This window comes from Zosterops lateralis, assembly GCF_965231275.1.
Source record: "Zosterops lateralis genome assembly, chromosome: 1".
NCBI lineage: Eukaryota > Metazoa > Chordata > Aves > Passeriformes > Zosteropidae > Zosterops > Zosterops lateralis.
In genome coordinates, this window is record NC_139762.1 from 139,580,613 (window position 1) to 139,595,207 (window position 14,595).

The following is a 14,595-nucleotide window of genomic DNA, read 5'->3' on the forward strand; positions in this document are numbered from 1 at the left end:
AAGGAGTCAGGAAGGGACAAGAAATGAAATCCATACAAGGTTGATATTCACCAGCAATTAGCTTTGCCTATTCAAACTGTCAAGAATTACTCAGATGGCATTCCTAGGACAATATTTAGGAAGTTAACAGGAGGTTGGCAAAAAAATACTCCAGCCATCCTTCAAAAAATAACCCAAAGACATATTTCATGGCTCCTTCTCCAGCACCACCTGGGTCCATTCCTCTTGCAGCCTTAAAGCAAACAAATCACAGCTCGTCTACCTCTACCTTGGGAAGAGGCTTCTTAAGGTGGAAGAGCCACAGTTCTGCCCACAACTGGTTTAGCAATGTGTGTAAGAAGAAAAAAAAGTGCTGCAATTGCTTCATTTCTCCCCTTTTCTGATCAGTGCTGGTGATAATGGTTTCCTTGTTATGGCTTGTAGACTCCAGCATACTGCTGTGTTAAAGCATAGGAGGGCCCAAATATGATTCTTAAATAAAAAAGGTTTTGGTTCCAGCACAGCATGTTTGTAAAATATCTACTGACAAGTCAAAAACTGTTCCACATGGCTTATAAAACATATGTTAAAAATTATGCATCATAGACCAGCTTTAAATTATTCATTTTTAATTCCTTCAGCCTTCAAGGGCCTTTAAACATTGACTACTGAGAAACAATCCTGCCACTGAGGGAACAGTTATAAAATAATTAAAAAAAAAAAAAAAAGGCTACTTAAAAATATAGAGAAAAACGCTTTACCTAGGCACAGTTTCTGAATTTTAAAATATGAATAAAGGTCTGGATCCCCACTTGGTAAAAGCTGATACAGCTCCTTTGAAGTCTGCATAACTATCCCCCACCAGCAGTTGAAAGCCCTGGCCCAGACTTTAGAATAGATATAGTTTCTCTACATAAGACGACAAGCAAGATTTGCATGGTTAGTTCAAACCATTCCATATTCACTGAGCTGCTGAGGAAATACTGCCTGTGAAACAAATCCTGGATTCTTTCCCAAAACCATCTAAATGACACTTGCTGGTGAAATGCTACAGCATGAGGGGCATCAGATCCAGCAGGCTGGGCTGGACCCTGCTGTAATTCTCATGGCATTACCTCAGAGCACTTCTTACCTCCATGCTCCTTGGGGTGCATCAGGGAAGTTGAGAGCACCTGAAGGAATGGAGTGTAACACTGATATAAAAAGGAGAAATAGGCTCCACACTTGCTGTTTCAGGTGGATTTGGTCTTGTTCTTTGCTCTCAGCAGAGGTGGTTCACTTGCTCTTGGCTCAGGTGTGGCAGAGCCAAGATCTGTGGATCTTCTCCATGGTACACCCATATCACTGTGTCATGCCTTCCTGAGGCATCTCTGGGGCAAACACACTCCTCTCACACCTTGCTTTACAGAGATGAGTCTTTCTGTGCAAACCCAGCCAATGTAGAGCTCACCTGCACATCTCCTCCTTGTAACTTGTGACCAAGGTTGGTGTCCTGGAGGGGTGCACCATATCTTACCTCTTTTATGCTCCAGAGAAATGGTGCAGAGACAGGATGAAAATGCAGAAAAAAACAAATTCTCCCTTCCTTTCTTCAGTCACAGAATCATGGAAGAGTTTTGGTTGGAAGTGATCTTAGAGATCATCTCATCTCAATCCCCCTGCCATGGTCAGGGACACCATCCACTGACCAGGTTGCTCAAAGCTCAATCCAGCCCAGCCTTGAACACTGCCAGAGATGGAGCATCCACAGCTTCTCTGGACAACCTGTGCCAGTGTCAACTCGATTAACTATTAATAATTAGGACATTCTTGGCTGCTAGATTAAGCTTTCCTTGAAAAAACTTAGTGAAAAATTATATGTTGTATGATGATAAATCAGCTGTTTCACTAGATGCAGTCTTTCTTTTCTGTTAAACTCATGGACAGACCAGGTGTGGTACAACAGGCAGCGAAATGCAGAGTGTTCAGACTCTTCTTTCTCATCACTCTCTCACTCCCTCTCTCCCTGTGGAAATGCTTGGGAGAAATCTCCAAACCTGATGCACAACCCTATTACTGGTGAGCTGCTCCCCAGAGATTCTTTTTTTGTAAACAGTCCCACTAACCCACTATTATTGTGAAGCAAATGAAGCATCAAATTTAACCAATTTGCCTCAAAGTATGAGAGTGTCGAGGAAAAAAGGTAACAGACTCTAACAATCAAATTGGAGCTCCTCATCCCATCTCCAGCAAAGTGCCAAGCAGCTCCTGGGAAAAAGCAGTGAACAGCTATTTAATAGGCTGTTTCCACCACACAGTACTTCCTTATATTGATACAGTCCTCGTAAAATAAGACTAAAGTGCTTTTTTTTTTTTTTTTTTTTTTTATTTTTTTTTTTTTTATTTATTTTTTAATGCTCATTACTGTAAATTAAATCCCTTCCACACCCTCTTTTATGAGGGACACAGCATTATGCTGCTCTTCAGTACCCAGAGGCAGGATTTAGAGATGGGGTGAGTCCCTCAAAGGGCTCATGTTCCCTAAGCAGAAAGCTCAGGCTGTCACAGGTGCTCTCACAGCACGGCACACAATGTGATACTGGTCTAAGTCCACACTCAAGCTTTTACTAATACAACTCTATGGAAACAAGCCCAGTGGTGATTGATGAATTACAGCTCCTACATAGCACGTTACAGTTTCCAGTGAAAGTACCTTGTGCTGGATTTAATAAACCAACAACATGGGCAGCTTCAGTAAGTAGATTAATCACCTGTAAACTCATCTGCCTCGCAAAGGGAGTTGTGCACTGGCTGTCCAGTGTTACAGAACATGTTTTTCAGGCCTCAGGAATGCATTCTTCTCTCCGATATGTGCTGTGCATGTTCACTGTGCATATTTGCCTGCCTACAGAAGGGTGGAGGAGAGGAGATCAGAGATCATTTGCTTCTTTGGAGGTGCTATAATCCCCCCACTTCTGGTCATGGCCCCAGTCTTTACACATCTCACGGCTCCAGTCTTTACACATCGACACTAAAAAAAACAGCATTATGTTGTTAAATAGTTTTAGCAGACACTTCATCACTTGAATGTATCTGTCTAGGGGATTCTTTAATGATGCTGCTTTTTTATTTAATTCTACAGTTTTTTTATAGTCACCTTAAAAATGTCTGATGCTGGACAGAAAGAAGAGGGCTGAAGTACCTCTCCTGTAAAAGCAGGCTAAGGGCGGGGATTGTTCAGCTCAGAGAAGTCACTGGAGAGACCTTATAGCACCTTTCAGCATCTACAGGGCTGCAAGAAAGCTGGAAATGTTTGTCTGTTCGTCTGGGTTTTTCCCAAGGGAATCTAGTGATAGGATAAGGGGAATGGCTTTGAAATGAAAGGGAGTAGGTTCGATTAGATATTCAGAAGATACTTTTTCCTGTGAGGGTGGTGAGACGTGGGACCAGGTTGCCCCGACTAGGTGTGGATGACCCATTCATTAGTGTTCGAGCCCAGGCTGGATGGAGCTCTGAGCAACCTGGTCTAATACAAGGTGTCCCTGTCCATAGCAGGGGGTCCAAACCAGATTATATTTAAGACCCCTTCCAACCTAAACCATTCTATGACTCTGCGAATATCGACTATACACTATTTGCATTAGGGATGCCACATAGACTTTCTGCCCTGAGAAGCGCCAAATTTCTTTCCACTTTCCCCTGCTGCGATCATCTTTGGGATCAACTTTGGACAGGGCACTTTGGGGGCTGTGGGGAACACAAACACTCCTGGCCATTGACCCTCTAGGGAGGACCGGAGGAGAGCTCGGGGTGAGTCCGGGTTCCCATCGCACCTCTCCGGGCTCAGCCCCGCTCAGTGGCCTGGGGGAGGGCGATGGGAGGGGAATGGGGTGAGATGGGGGTGAGATGGAGGGCGATGGGGTGAGATGGGGAGTGATGAGGGGTGATGGAGGGGGGTGACGGGGGGCGATGAGGGTGTGTTGGGGGGTGTTGGGGGGTCCGCCCCTCCCGGGCCGGCCCCGAGGAGGAGCCGGCGGCCCCGCGCCGTCCACGTGGCCGAGGGCGCGCTATATGAGCGGGCAGGAAGCGCCGGGGAGGGAGCGAGGGGAGGGACGGGGCGCCCGGAGCGGCTCGGCGGGCAGGGCCGGCAGACGGACACACAGACAGCGCAGCGGCGACAGCCACGGCAGCGACCGTCCGTCCATCCTCCGGCCATGGGGCTGGGCAGGACCCCCGCAGCCCGCCGTGAGTACCGCCGGACCCTCGCCCTGTGTCTGTCCCTTTCCTCCCCGCTTACCTGCGAGCTCCCCGCTGCTGCAGAAGGCGCGGTGGGAGCCTCCCAAGCCTCCTCGCTCCTCGTTCGACTCTTGAGTTGTTGAGGTTTTTGTTTTTTTAAAAAATATTTCAGTTCTTTAGCAGCCGGGGCGGCCCCGGCGCTGGCGGAGCTCGCAGCATCCTCCGGCTGGGCGCTCCGGAGCGGGGAGACTTCTCCCCTGCCAGCCGGGATTTCCCCGCTGCAGGGCGGCGCAGGGGGGGCGAGGTGGGCTCCGGAGCGAGGGGGCACCTTCGGGGGATGCTCGGGGAGGGGACAGCGCCGGGGAACCCCCCCTGGGGTCCGGTCCAGCCCGGCGGAGCCCCGCGCCCCGGCGGTGCCGTGTGATTGCCGTCTCCCCTGGGCAGCTCTGTGCCGGAAGAGTAAAGCCGCTGTTGCTCCGTTAGAGGGCAAAAAGCTAAAGCAGACTCGCTGTCTGAGGTATCCGCTCGCACGTTCCTCCTTGCAGGATTATTTTCTAAATAACTAATCGTCGAGGTCAGCAGTTTTTATTTTTATTTTTTATTGTGCTTGGTGTTTTTATCTCAGTGGCAAGCATCCATCCCAGATTCTTAGTGTGACTATGTGTAGCCTTGGCAGAAATGAAAACAAGCCAGTTAAAAAAAAATAAAAAATAAAAAATTGCCTTGATGTATATTTACTCATTTGAGGCACACGAGATTTTTCAACTCTTTGTAACGGTTTGGCTCGTGTGTATCCAGTGTACTGAAATAACTCCTTCACATAATTGTAAGTCTGAATTATATATTTGTCTGCTGGGCGCATATGTTGAAGGAAAAACCTCCCTAATTATGGATCTTTCAGAGAGATTGGAAGGGTGACAAAGCCCTTGTAATCTTTTGGGTCAATTTTCATAAGCTCCAAAAGCTCTCTTTGAAAAGGAAATTAAATTTCAGTGTACAAAAGGGACAGGAGATTCAAGGAAATAAAAAAAGAGTCTCTTACTCTACTTTGTCCTCAGGAGTTCATTTACTTTGGTTGCTCTTCAGTGACACAAGTTAAAATTAAGAGTTGCCTTTGACTGGAGTCTTCCTGCCTCTTGGCATTTTGGGAGGTACTCAATTAGCAGCACACCTCTCCTGTACATTATTTACACAACATCAGCTGGAGGGGTGAAGCATCTGCTTGGAAACACTTAGCTTGTTACATCCACAGCATCCTGTGCCACCCATGCCAGCCAGTACCTTCCACAAGGCACTGTGTTCACCCCTCCTCAGTTGTTCTGTCCCGGTCCAGAGCTGATTGTGCTCTGCCCACTGTGCGCAATGTCTTGACAGAGCTGCTCTCGTGTTAGGAGAAGTTGGGGTTGGGTTCTCTTTCCTGCTTTCAGCAGAGGCAGAATGTTATCTGCAGGGCATGGCTGTGCTTAAGGTCCTTTCTGGGCTTATCTGGGAACCTGACAATTTATAATATGCTGGATGCACAAGATAAGTTTGGTAGCTGGGGGTAAGGGAATGGTTGGATGTGAATAAAAAGAGTGGGTTTGTTCGGTAGTTTATAGCACATGTTTTCTTGATTATCCTGGAAAGAGCAAAGCCCCAGCATAGAGCTGTGGAGAACTTGGTGCTCTGTTCCTCTGCTGATTTCTCACTTTGTTTGCTCTGTTTTGGTGCTGCTGTGAGGTAACATTTCTGTGTCGGGAGGTTTAAATTCTGTGCCTCAACAAAGTCCCAGTCTGTGTTCTGCCAAACCAGCTCTGAAGTTACCACTAAGTTTTTAAACCACAGTTCTGCTAATACATATTTATTTTACCTTTTTGCTTAGTAGTGAGTAGAAGCATTGTCTCTGAAACTGCAAAAGAGGAGAGAAACTGTATTACCTATTCTGTTGGCTCACTCTGTGCCCAATCTGATTCTGCGGGGCCAGACAGCGAGTTGCCCTGTTTGTATGAATTTGTCACACATCCCCGCCAGAAAGAAACTCAAAACCTTCTTTGCAGTTTTTCTTCCAAACTTGATTACGCTGCTAATGGTAACAGCCTCTGAATTGAGGAAGGTTGCTTTTCAAACTAAACATAATTTTATATAGAACTTGGTATGTTGTTATCAATTTTCTTCTTTTTTTGTTTATGTGAAACTGGGAGAAACTTGAGAGGAAATTAAGGTCGTGCAGATGGCAGTTCCATCTTCTAGGTTATAAAAACATCTTTTATGTCAAGTGAGTTGCAAATGCTGCCATTAAATGATAGTAGAAATAAATTTTTACTTGGATCATCTTTTTGCAATTATTTTCAAAAGCATAGTGAAGCAGAAACTTGCTTTTAAAAAGCAAAGGAGAGAGAGCAAACTCAGCTCCACAGCATATTTCAAGTGTTGTTAATCCCACCACCTGGTGGAGCTTTTCATGGATCAGGCTGAGGGAGCTCTGAAAAGGATGCAGTTTTTGTCTTGTTTCAACACTCACATGCCACATGTGGAGTTTCTTCAACTTCTTTCTTTTTCATAACAGATTTAGTTAATTTTCTATGTCTTCTGTATCTTTTATACTTTGCAGAAGGAAGCATAGGACAGTTGGTGTCTCATCTGAAGCAGCAGCTAGATGAAGTGGTGAAGTAGGGGATAAAGTTTTCACCTACAAATACTTCTCAAGTGGAAGAAATGTTTTTAATAACCATAATAACCAGCCCCTCTGCCAAGATACTCTGGTGGAACCTTTCGGTGCATGCCCAGTTAGTTTTGTACTAGTAATTTTATATTTTTATATAATTATTACTATAAGTTTTTTTTTACTATAAAATATTTACTAAACAGCCTGTCAAGCTTGCAAGGAGCAGAGAGGCAGATTTACTTTGAGCTGATCTGAGATTCCTGATATGGGTTATTAAAACATGGGAAAGAATTCCAGGAATTAAGGTGACATATGGCAGACATATTTTGCCCCTTCTGCCACAGTCTTGCCTGACTGCATCAAAACCTGTCTGCTGTGTTTATGGTGTGCCTCCTAACTGATAAACAAAAATCTGACTCACAGGTATGCAAGCTGAACGTAAACTCTGGGGTTATTTGTCAGCTCACAGCTCAGAGGAATTGCTTACAACAGCAGGAAAGCTCCTTGACCCATACAGATATTTCTTGTGCAGGACATGCAGCCTTGGGGGCAAAATGCTGCTGTAAACGTTTGTGTTGCTCTTTTTGCCACAGTGCCTGTGGCAGCAGCCAAGAGACCAGTGGAGGCTGTGGCTAGCCTAGGAATGTGACAGCTCCCATCTGCCTCTCCAGTCCTGGCAGGAATGGTGTGCCTGGTGCCCCTGGTGGGATGGATGGCTGCCTTTGCAGCCCATCCAGGGCATGTCTGCATCCCTCTCTGGGATAGCTTGGGGTCTCATTCATTGCCCAGGAGGTATCTGCTCTGTACCACCCAACATGTGTCTGCTGCAGGGAGCTGGGAATCTCCTACCAGCCTTTAGGGATCTTGGCTTCCCACCCATAGTGTCTTAGGGCTGTTTGAACTGCCCTGGACTGTCTGTCCTTCTCTTCTGTATCAGTACAGAAAGATGTGGCTGTCTGACACCTGGTGTTGTATTTGAGACTTGAGGAGGGTGGGTTTGATGTCGCAGGTATCTTCAGTGGCACCTGAACACTGAAAAATGTGTTTGGCAACTGAATTGACCCTGTGGGAGCTATCTGTGTTATCTGGGCACAAACCTCTATCTTGGGAAACAGATAACCTTATCAACATAAGTGTTCTCTCTTCAGGGTGTGTGCCTGTTAGTTGTTCGAAGTTGTCACTTCTGGTGTTCTTGTCTTGGTAAGGGCTCTGGGCTGACCTGGCACTAATTAACAGCTGCCACAGAGGAGCTGCTGTCACCCTTCTGGTCACCTTTCCCACTCTTACCCCAACCTCCTCTTCCCGCTGGTGCCAAGTGCCCTGTGCTCTGGTTTGCAAGTAACAAACTCAAGTTGCTTTGTGTAAAATGTCCTATAAAACTTTGAAAAGCTCTTTTTAAGTTAGGGCTGCACAACCCCCCTCAAGCTGTGAAATAGCTGTGGAATGTGGAAAATGGGGGGATCTTGACAGACAGCTCTTTTAAAAAGAAACTCCAGTAGAATTGCTCTGAAGCATGAGTTACAATTAGGAATGTCATCGGTTGTAAAGACTGTAGTAATTGTTAAAATGCAATTCTGGGGGAAAGGAGAGTGAAGCAATTCTTTCCTGGCTTTGCTTCACTTTGAAGTGTGATTAAGTTGCTTCATCTGGGCTGACGTGGAACGTCCCTCCTCAGGGAGAGGAAGATTTGTGTCTTCAGGACGAGATGACCAAACCTTTGAGCAGAGAGGAGTTGCTCTATTTCAGGAAACCTGTTAACCTCATCAAGCCACATCTGTCTCTCTGGGCCAGTCACACAGCTGTTTCTGCCAAGCAATTTCAAGATATCCTAGAATGCAAAAGAGATACAACACAAGTGGTTGAAACCTGCACCTGGTGACAAATGTTTGAAGTGTATCTGTCTTTCTCTGAGGTCATAATCTCAATAGAACTATTTGGGGTTTTTTTTTGTAGTAACTTTTCCGCGGAGTTCTGGATTTTTTAATTTTTGTTTTTAGGGCTTTGGTACACCAATACAAAACAAAGGTTTTTCCTTTTAAAGGACACAACTTTATTTCTAGAGGCTGGATCTTCAATCAATTACTTAATCTTACTTATCTGAAATACTTTGTGTGCTGACACATCATAGTGCTGTACCGGCTTGAAAAAGAAATCTAATTCTATCAAATCTGCCAGCTCAGTTAATATGACCCTGCCTGGGGAGCATAAGGCATCACCTTCAGTTCTTTTAGGAAGGTGTCAGGTTCCCACTGCCAGCTCAAATTCAAAGCACAGTACATGTGGCCAGGTTTGGATTTTAAAAAAAATTACTAAGGTACTTCTTGCATCCTGGCATACAAAACCACAGATCAGATTGGAAGATGTCATCTGAATACTTGGGTAGAAATAGTTTGAGTCCTACAGACAGTCCTTTGGGATTAATCTTGAAGCAGAGACCTGTGTTACTTCACCCTGAGACTTTGACAAACTCGTGTGTAAAGAACATGGTGTAGGGCTACCTGCAACTTGAGTCAGAGCTGACCTGGCAGGTTTTTGTCTCTTTTTTGACACTCTAGAGTGCATCCAAAGCTAGCAGGGAGTGATAAGGATACCCATGCCTGTATCTTAAATTTCTTTATCCTGGTGGGTTATGGTGGTGCCTTCTACGGAACCTACAGTCTGCGTCACTGCAAGACTTGTGCTGTAAATGCTGTCGCTCTGTGCATCTAATGCTTTCTCTTACTAGAGCTTCACTTAAATCAGTTCCTGCAAATTATCTGAATTAGATTTTTTGGTGGCCACTCTGAGAAAAATACTCATTTACATTGAATTGAAGCAATTTTTAGTTAAGCAAAGGCAGGTCAAAATAATTATCATTTTGAGAAAGTGATGCATTGTTGCATTTAGATTTACTTTGTCTTAATTCCAGGTCTGTTTCAAACCTCTCAGGTAGTAAAAATTACTCATTTTGAAAGACCCAAGTTTGCCTTTGGAGATGTCAGAATGATTCCTCTGAATTTGATGTGACCTGCATTGTCACAGTTTGTCAGCCAATGGCAATACTGATATTATAGCTAAATCTGGGGAGTTGTTTCTTTTCTCTTTGAAATTATTTTTGTGGTGAAGTTATTCTTTGGAAGGTTCACCCTGTTTTTCTTTTCAGGAACAATTCTATATATTTCTAGCAAGAAAATTATCTCTCCTGCTCCTCAGTCTAGTACTTATTAGAAGAATTAGAACTCTTCCTTCTTGATCGCTCTTCTCTTTTCAGCTCCTGTATCCTCTGCCTTTCCCCTTCAGTTAAAATCTGCCTTTATTGAGAAGCATTGACTTTATGGTCAGGTCTCCTATGGCTTCACTCTGCCTGTTACAACAGACTTGCTGCTCTTCTCAAGCAGCTGGCTTGATTCTAGCCTAAAAAATTAACCTGAGTAGTGAAAATTAACTTCTGCTTGTCCCCTATCCCATTAACAAATGTTCAGCTTCAAATCTCTGACTCTAATACTGAAGGCTCCCTAATATCTCCAGGGGATGAAGCAGCAGCACTGGTGGAAACACAAAGCAGGCAGATACTAAATTTGCAGGTAGGACACTGATGCATGTACAGCAGCTGAGAATGCCACAGCCACTGGAACTGTGCAAGTTATCATGGAATCATAGAAACAGCCTTAGTTGGAAGGAACCCACAAGGATGGTTGAACTGGCCCTGTGTAGGAGATCCCAAGAGTCCCACTCTGTCCCTGAGAGTGTTGTCCAAATGCTTCTTGAGCTGTGTCAGGCTTGGTGCTGTGATCACTGCCCTGGGGATCCTGTTCTAGTGCCCAGCCATCCTCTGGGGGAGAACCTTTTCCTGATATCCCACCTGAGCCTCCCTGGCACAGCTTCATGCGGTTCCCTTGGGTCCTGCCCCTGGTCACCAGAGAGAAGAGATGAGTTCCTGCTGGTCCTCTTACCCTTGTGAGGAAGCTGAGCATCTCTTTTCTATCTCCTCAAGGCTGAACAAACCTCAGCTGCTTCTCATATGGCTGCCCCTCAAGGCCCTTCACTGTCTTCATAGCTCTCCTTTGGGCACTTCCTAGTCTTTTTCTATCTTTCTTGTGTTGTGTTGCTGTTGTCATGTTACAATGAAGTTCTTTCTTGTGCTCTGGAGATTGTGTTGTAATGGCAACACAGAAGTACAAGGGGAAACTGCATTACCCTTTCTAAAAGGTCAGGAGTTAAACAGATCCTTGCAAAAGCTTCCCTTCCTTAGGAAGGCAATATTGAAATGTAAACTGGCACTCAGAATATATGGAAACCAAAGTTGTTTTTTCTGGTGCTAAGAGGAAGAAAACAATTTCAGAGGGTAGTGCTGGGATGCTTTATAAATTTGGTAAAAGGCAGCTCCCTTCTCTTGGGCTGCCAGAAATGCCTGTGGTGTGGCTTAATGGTGTAAGTGGGGACTCTGCAATGGATTTGTGGAGAAAATCTGGGCAGGGGACACAGCTGTGGGGTCAGGATATGGCTTTGCTTCAAGATCACAGGTACAGACAAAAGGATGTCAGCTCCACCAAGGTTATTCTGATGTCTGCAATGTGGTGATATGAAGTGCCCATGGAAGTACAAAGTGTGTGAGATACAGAGAGCTTCTTCAGAGCTTCAGGAGAGTTTTTTCTAGTTTCATCTCCATTTCTCTCCTTCCTGAGTAGGTATTGAAATGTCCTTTAGTCCTGCTCTTCAGGTTTTTTTTCCCTTTCATGGTTTAATTCCCCAGACAGCAGCTAAACTCCACACAGTCACTCTCCCACATTCCCTGCAGTAGGAGATAACTGGAAGGGTAAAAGTGAAAAAAAACTCATGTGATGAGACAAATTTATTATGTAAAGCATAAGCTGCACAGGGCCAGCAAAGCACACTAAGGAATTCATTCATCACTTCCCATGGGCAGGCAGTTGTTGAGCCATCCCCAGTAAAGCAGAGCTCCATCCCACATCATGGTAAATGGGAAGATAAATGCCATCACTCTGAATGTGCCTCCCTTTCTTCTTCTGCTCTCATCTTTGTGTGCTGATCAAGATACTATATGATGTGACCTTGGGTCAGTTGGAGTCAGCTGTCCTGGCTGTGTCCTTTTTCAGTTCTTTGTGCACCCTCAGCCTCCTTTCTGGGGTGTGGGGTGAGGAGCAGAAGAAGCCTTGGCTTTGTGTAAGCTCTGCTCAGCAATAATGAAGACATGCCTGTGTTATCAACAGTGTACCCAGCACAAATCTAAAACACAGCCCCATACCAGCTTCTATGAAGAAAATTAACTATCCCAGCCAAAACCAGCAGAGTCCTTCTTTTGTGCATTCTTCTTCTCATCCATCCTTTTTTTCCACAAATTCTCCTTGCTCAAAGAGAACAGGCTATTCCTGCAGCTGCCACCAGCTCCCTTCCTCTCCCGTTCTTTGTGTGCCAGGATCAGAGTGAACCAAGACAGCAGGAGAGCCAGGGACACTTCAACTTTGCATCTGAGGACAAGTGTGTGGTGTTGGGAGGACACACTTATGGCCTGCCCCAGACTTTCCAGCTGCAAAGGACAGTATTTTGGTTTCCTGGAGGTTTAGTTCAGCCTGTAAAGTGGTTGGAGATTCCAGTAAAGGTGTAAACATTGCACTTTTGACCAACAGCTTGATTTTTTTTGAACTACAAAAATAAAGGGAAATCTACCACATTGGGGAAAAGAGCTTTAGAGGAAGGGATTCACTCTCTGCCACTCCATTGAGTGGTGCAGTCAGCAAAGATGGGCAAAAGCACAGCTGATGCAATATAAGTCATCTATATTTGTTTTGTTTACTACAATGAAGTTATCACCATAATGCTACAAGGATTGTGAATTTGGTGCTTTATCCATGTTCATGAACTGGTTTTGCTTGCCTGGATCCTAAGACCTTACAGAGGAACATAGTCATTGACTCACTGTGGCTGTCACTGCAGATTATCTGTTAAAAAGTATGCAAAAATAGATATGCAGAAGTAAAAACTGCTTCAGACCCGGAGTTGCAGAGAAAAAGCCTGTATTGTGGTGGCAGGATGTGTGAAATAGCAGCAGCTTCACAACTTTGTGATAAAACTGTGAGGATGCTGGAGCACAGCTGTCCTGCATCCTGATGTTAAATCCATGTCTCACCAGTTCTAAGATAAGGATGTTGTGTGGACAGTGTGTCAAATGCTGTGTACAGGTTCATGTAGATGATGCCAATGCCTCTTCCCTCATCCTGTAGCATTGTAAGACCCTTGAATGCCCATTGTAGAAGGCCACCAGATTTGTCAGGAATGATTTGACATAATGCTCACAATTCAGACAGTTAACTACACTGCCAAAAGCTGGGTGTTAGTGCCCAGGTAAGACACTGATTTATGTTTCTCCCAAAGCTCTGTAACTCTGTTGTATAAAATGCCCAGTGCTTCAAACAGAAATTACCTCAAGCAACTACATAACTGGTTGTGAGGCCATAGAGCAGAGGAGCAGGATATAGATATACTGGCTGTTGAAAAATACAAGGTTATTGGAAAAACAAAAGGTGATACAGTAATTGCAGAAGTGGCTAAAACACTTGGAAACCAAGGAGTTTAGGATAAGCTGCTTCTCCCCAAGACCAAAGTCTCCTGTCGATACTGAGTTGAGTATTGGCAGAGGATGTTGCTATGCAGTTACAATTGTTGAATTGCAATTCATTTTGGAATGTTTTTAATAGAGGAAAAGACTGGAGGTCTGTATGGAAAAGAATCAATAGTTTAGAATTACCAATAAAACCCCTTTGGAGGGGGATGTCTCTGTTTCACAGAGCACTAGAAGTGTCTGATTGTTTCTTCCTCTGTTGCCGCCTGACCCGCTGCTGCTGTAGGAGAAGAGCTCATTTGCTGAGCTTTTTTTCTGCTGTCTTAAGAGGATACACACTTTTCCTTTGCCTGTAAAAGGTCTGGGTTAAGAATTCTATCACAGAATCAATTAAGTTGGAAAAGATCTTTAAGATCAAGTCCAACCATCAGCCTAGCACCAACACCACATTAACCATTAAACCATGGCCTCAAGTCTCTCATCCACAAGTTTTTTGAACAATTGTAGGGATGGTGACTCCACCATTCCCCTGGGCAGCCAGTTCCAATGCTTTACAACCCATTTAATGAAAAAAAAAAAAAAAAAAAGTCCCAATGCTTAGTTTTAACTTCCTCTGATGCAACTTGAGGCCATTTCCTCTCATCTTGTCACTTTTACTTGGGAGAAGAGACTGATCTCCAGCTGGCTACAACCTCCTTTCAGGTACTTGTAGAGAGAGGGAAGGTCTCCTCACAGCCTCCTTTTCTCCAGGCTAAACACCCTCATCTCCCTCAACTAGTCTTCATAGGACTTGTATTCCAGCCCCTTCACCAGGTATGTAAAGCTAAAACTCTACCAGATTAAGGTAGAAGTGTGCTCAGTGTGGCCACGGTCTCTACTGTTCCTTGGAGAAAAGCTTCGTGCACTCCAGTGACAGTAGCTCTTCTCCCTTTGACTAAAAATACCCAAGTCCTGTCTGTGGTGACTGTAATCACACTAACTGAGAAACTATCCTAAGAAATTTGCCTATTTTCAAGATTTTATCTTGGAAGGACAGTTGTCTTGTGGGACTAAGCTGGACCAAGAGTTGTATCTTGGTGCTGCAAAAAGCAGTCCTTAGATCCTCCTCAGGCAAGCTGTCAGAGACTCACGTACCCAACTTTTCTTCTTTTATGTGTGTGTGTGAATTTTTAAAGAAGCATTGCTCAAAATGTCTTTT

At 44.6% G+C, this 14,595-nt stretch overlaps 1 protein-coding gene across 2 annotated transcripts in view; it reads left to right on the plus strand.

The window, feature by feature from the left end:
• ST3GAL1 (ST3 beta-galactoside alpha-2,3-sialyltransferase 1) overlaps positions 1-14,595 on the plus strand; it is a 97,097-nt gene that overhangs the window by 16,481 nt on the left and 66,021 nt on the right. The window contains exon 1 of one of the 2 annotated variants that reach the window (XM_083869904.1): positions 3,956-4,203. The exons of the other annotated variant lie outside the window; for it this stretch is intronic. The gene's annotated coding sequence lies outside the window, so the exon portion shown is untranslated. Of the gene's footprint in view, positions 1-3,955; positions 4,204-14,595 lie in introns of those variants that run through there. 2 annotated transcript variants of the gene reach the window in all.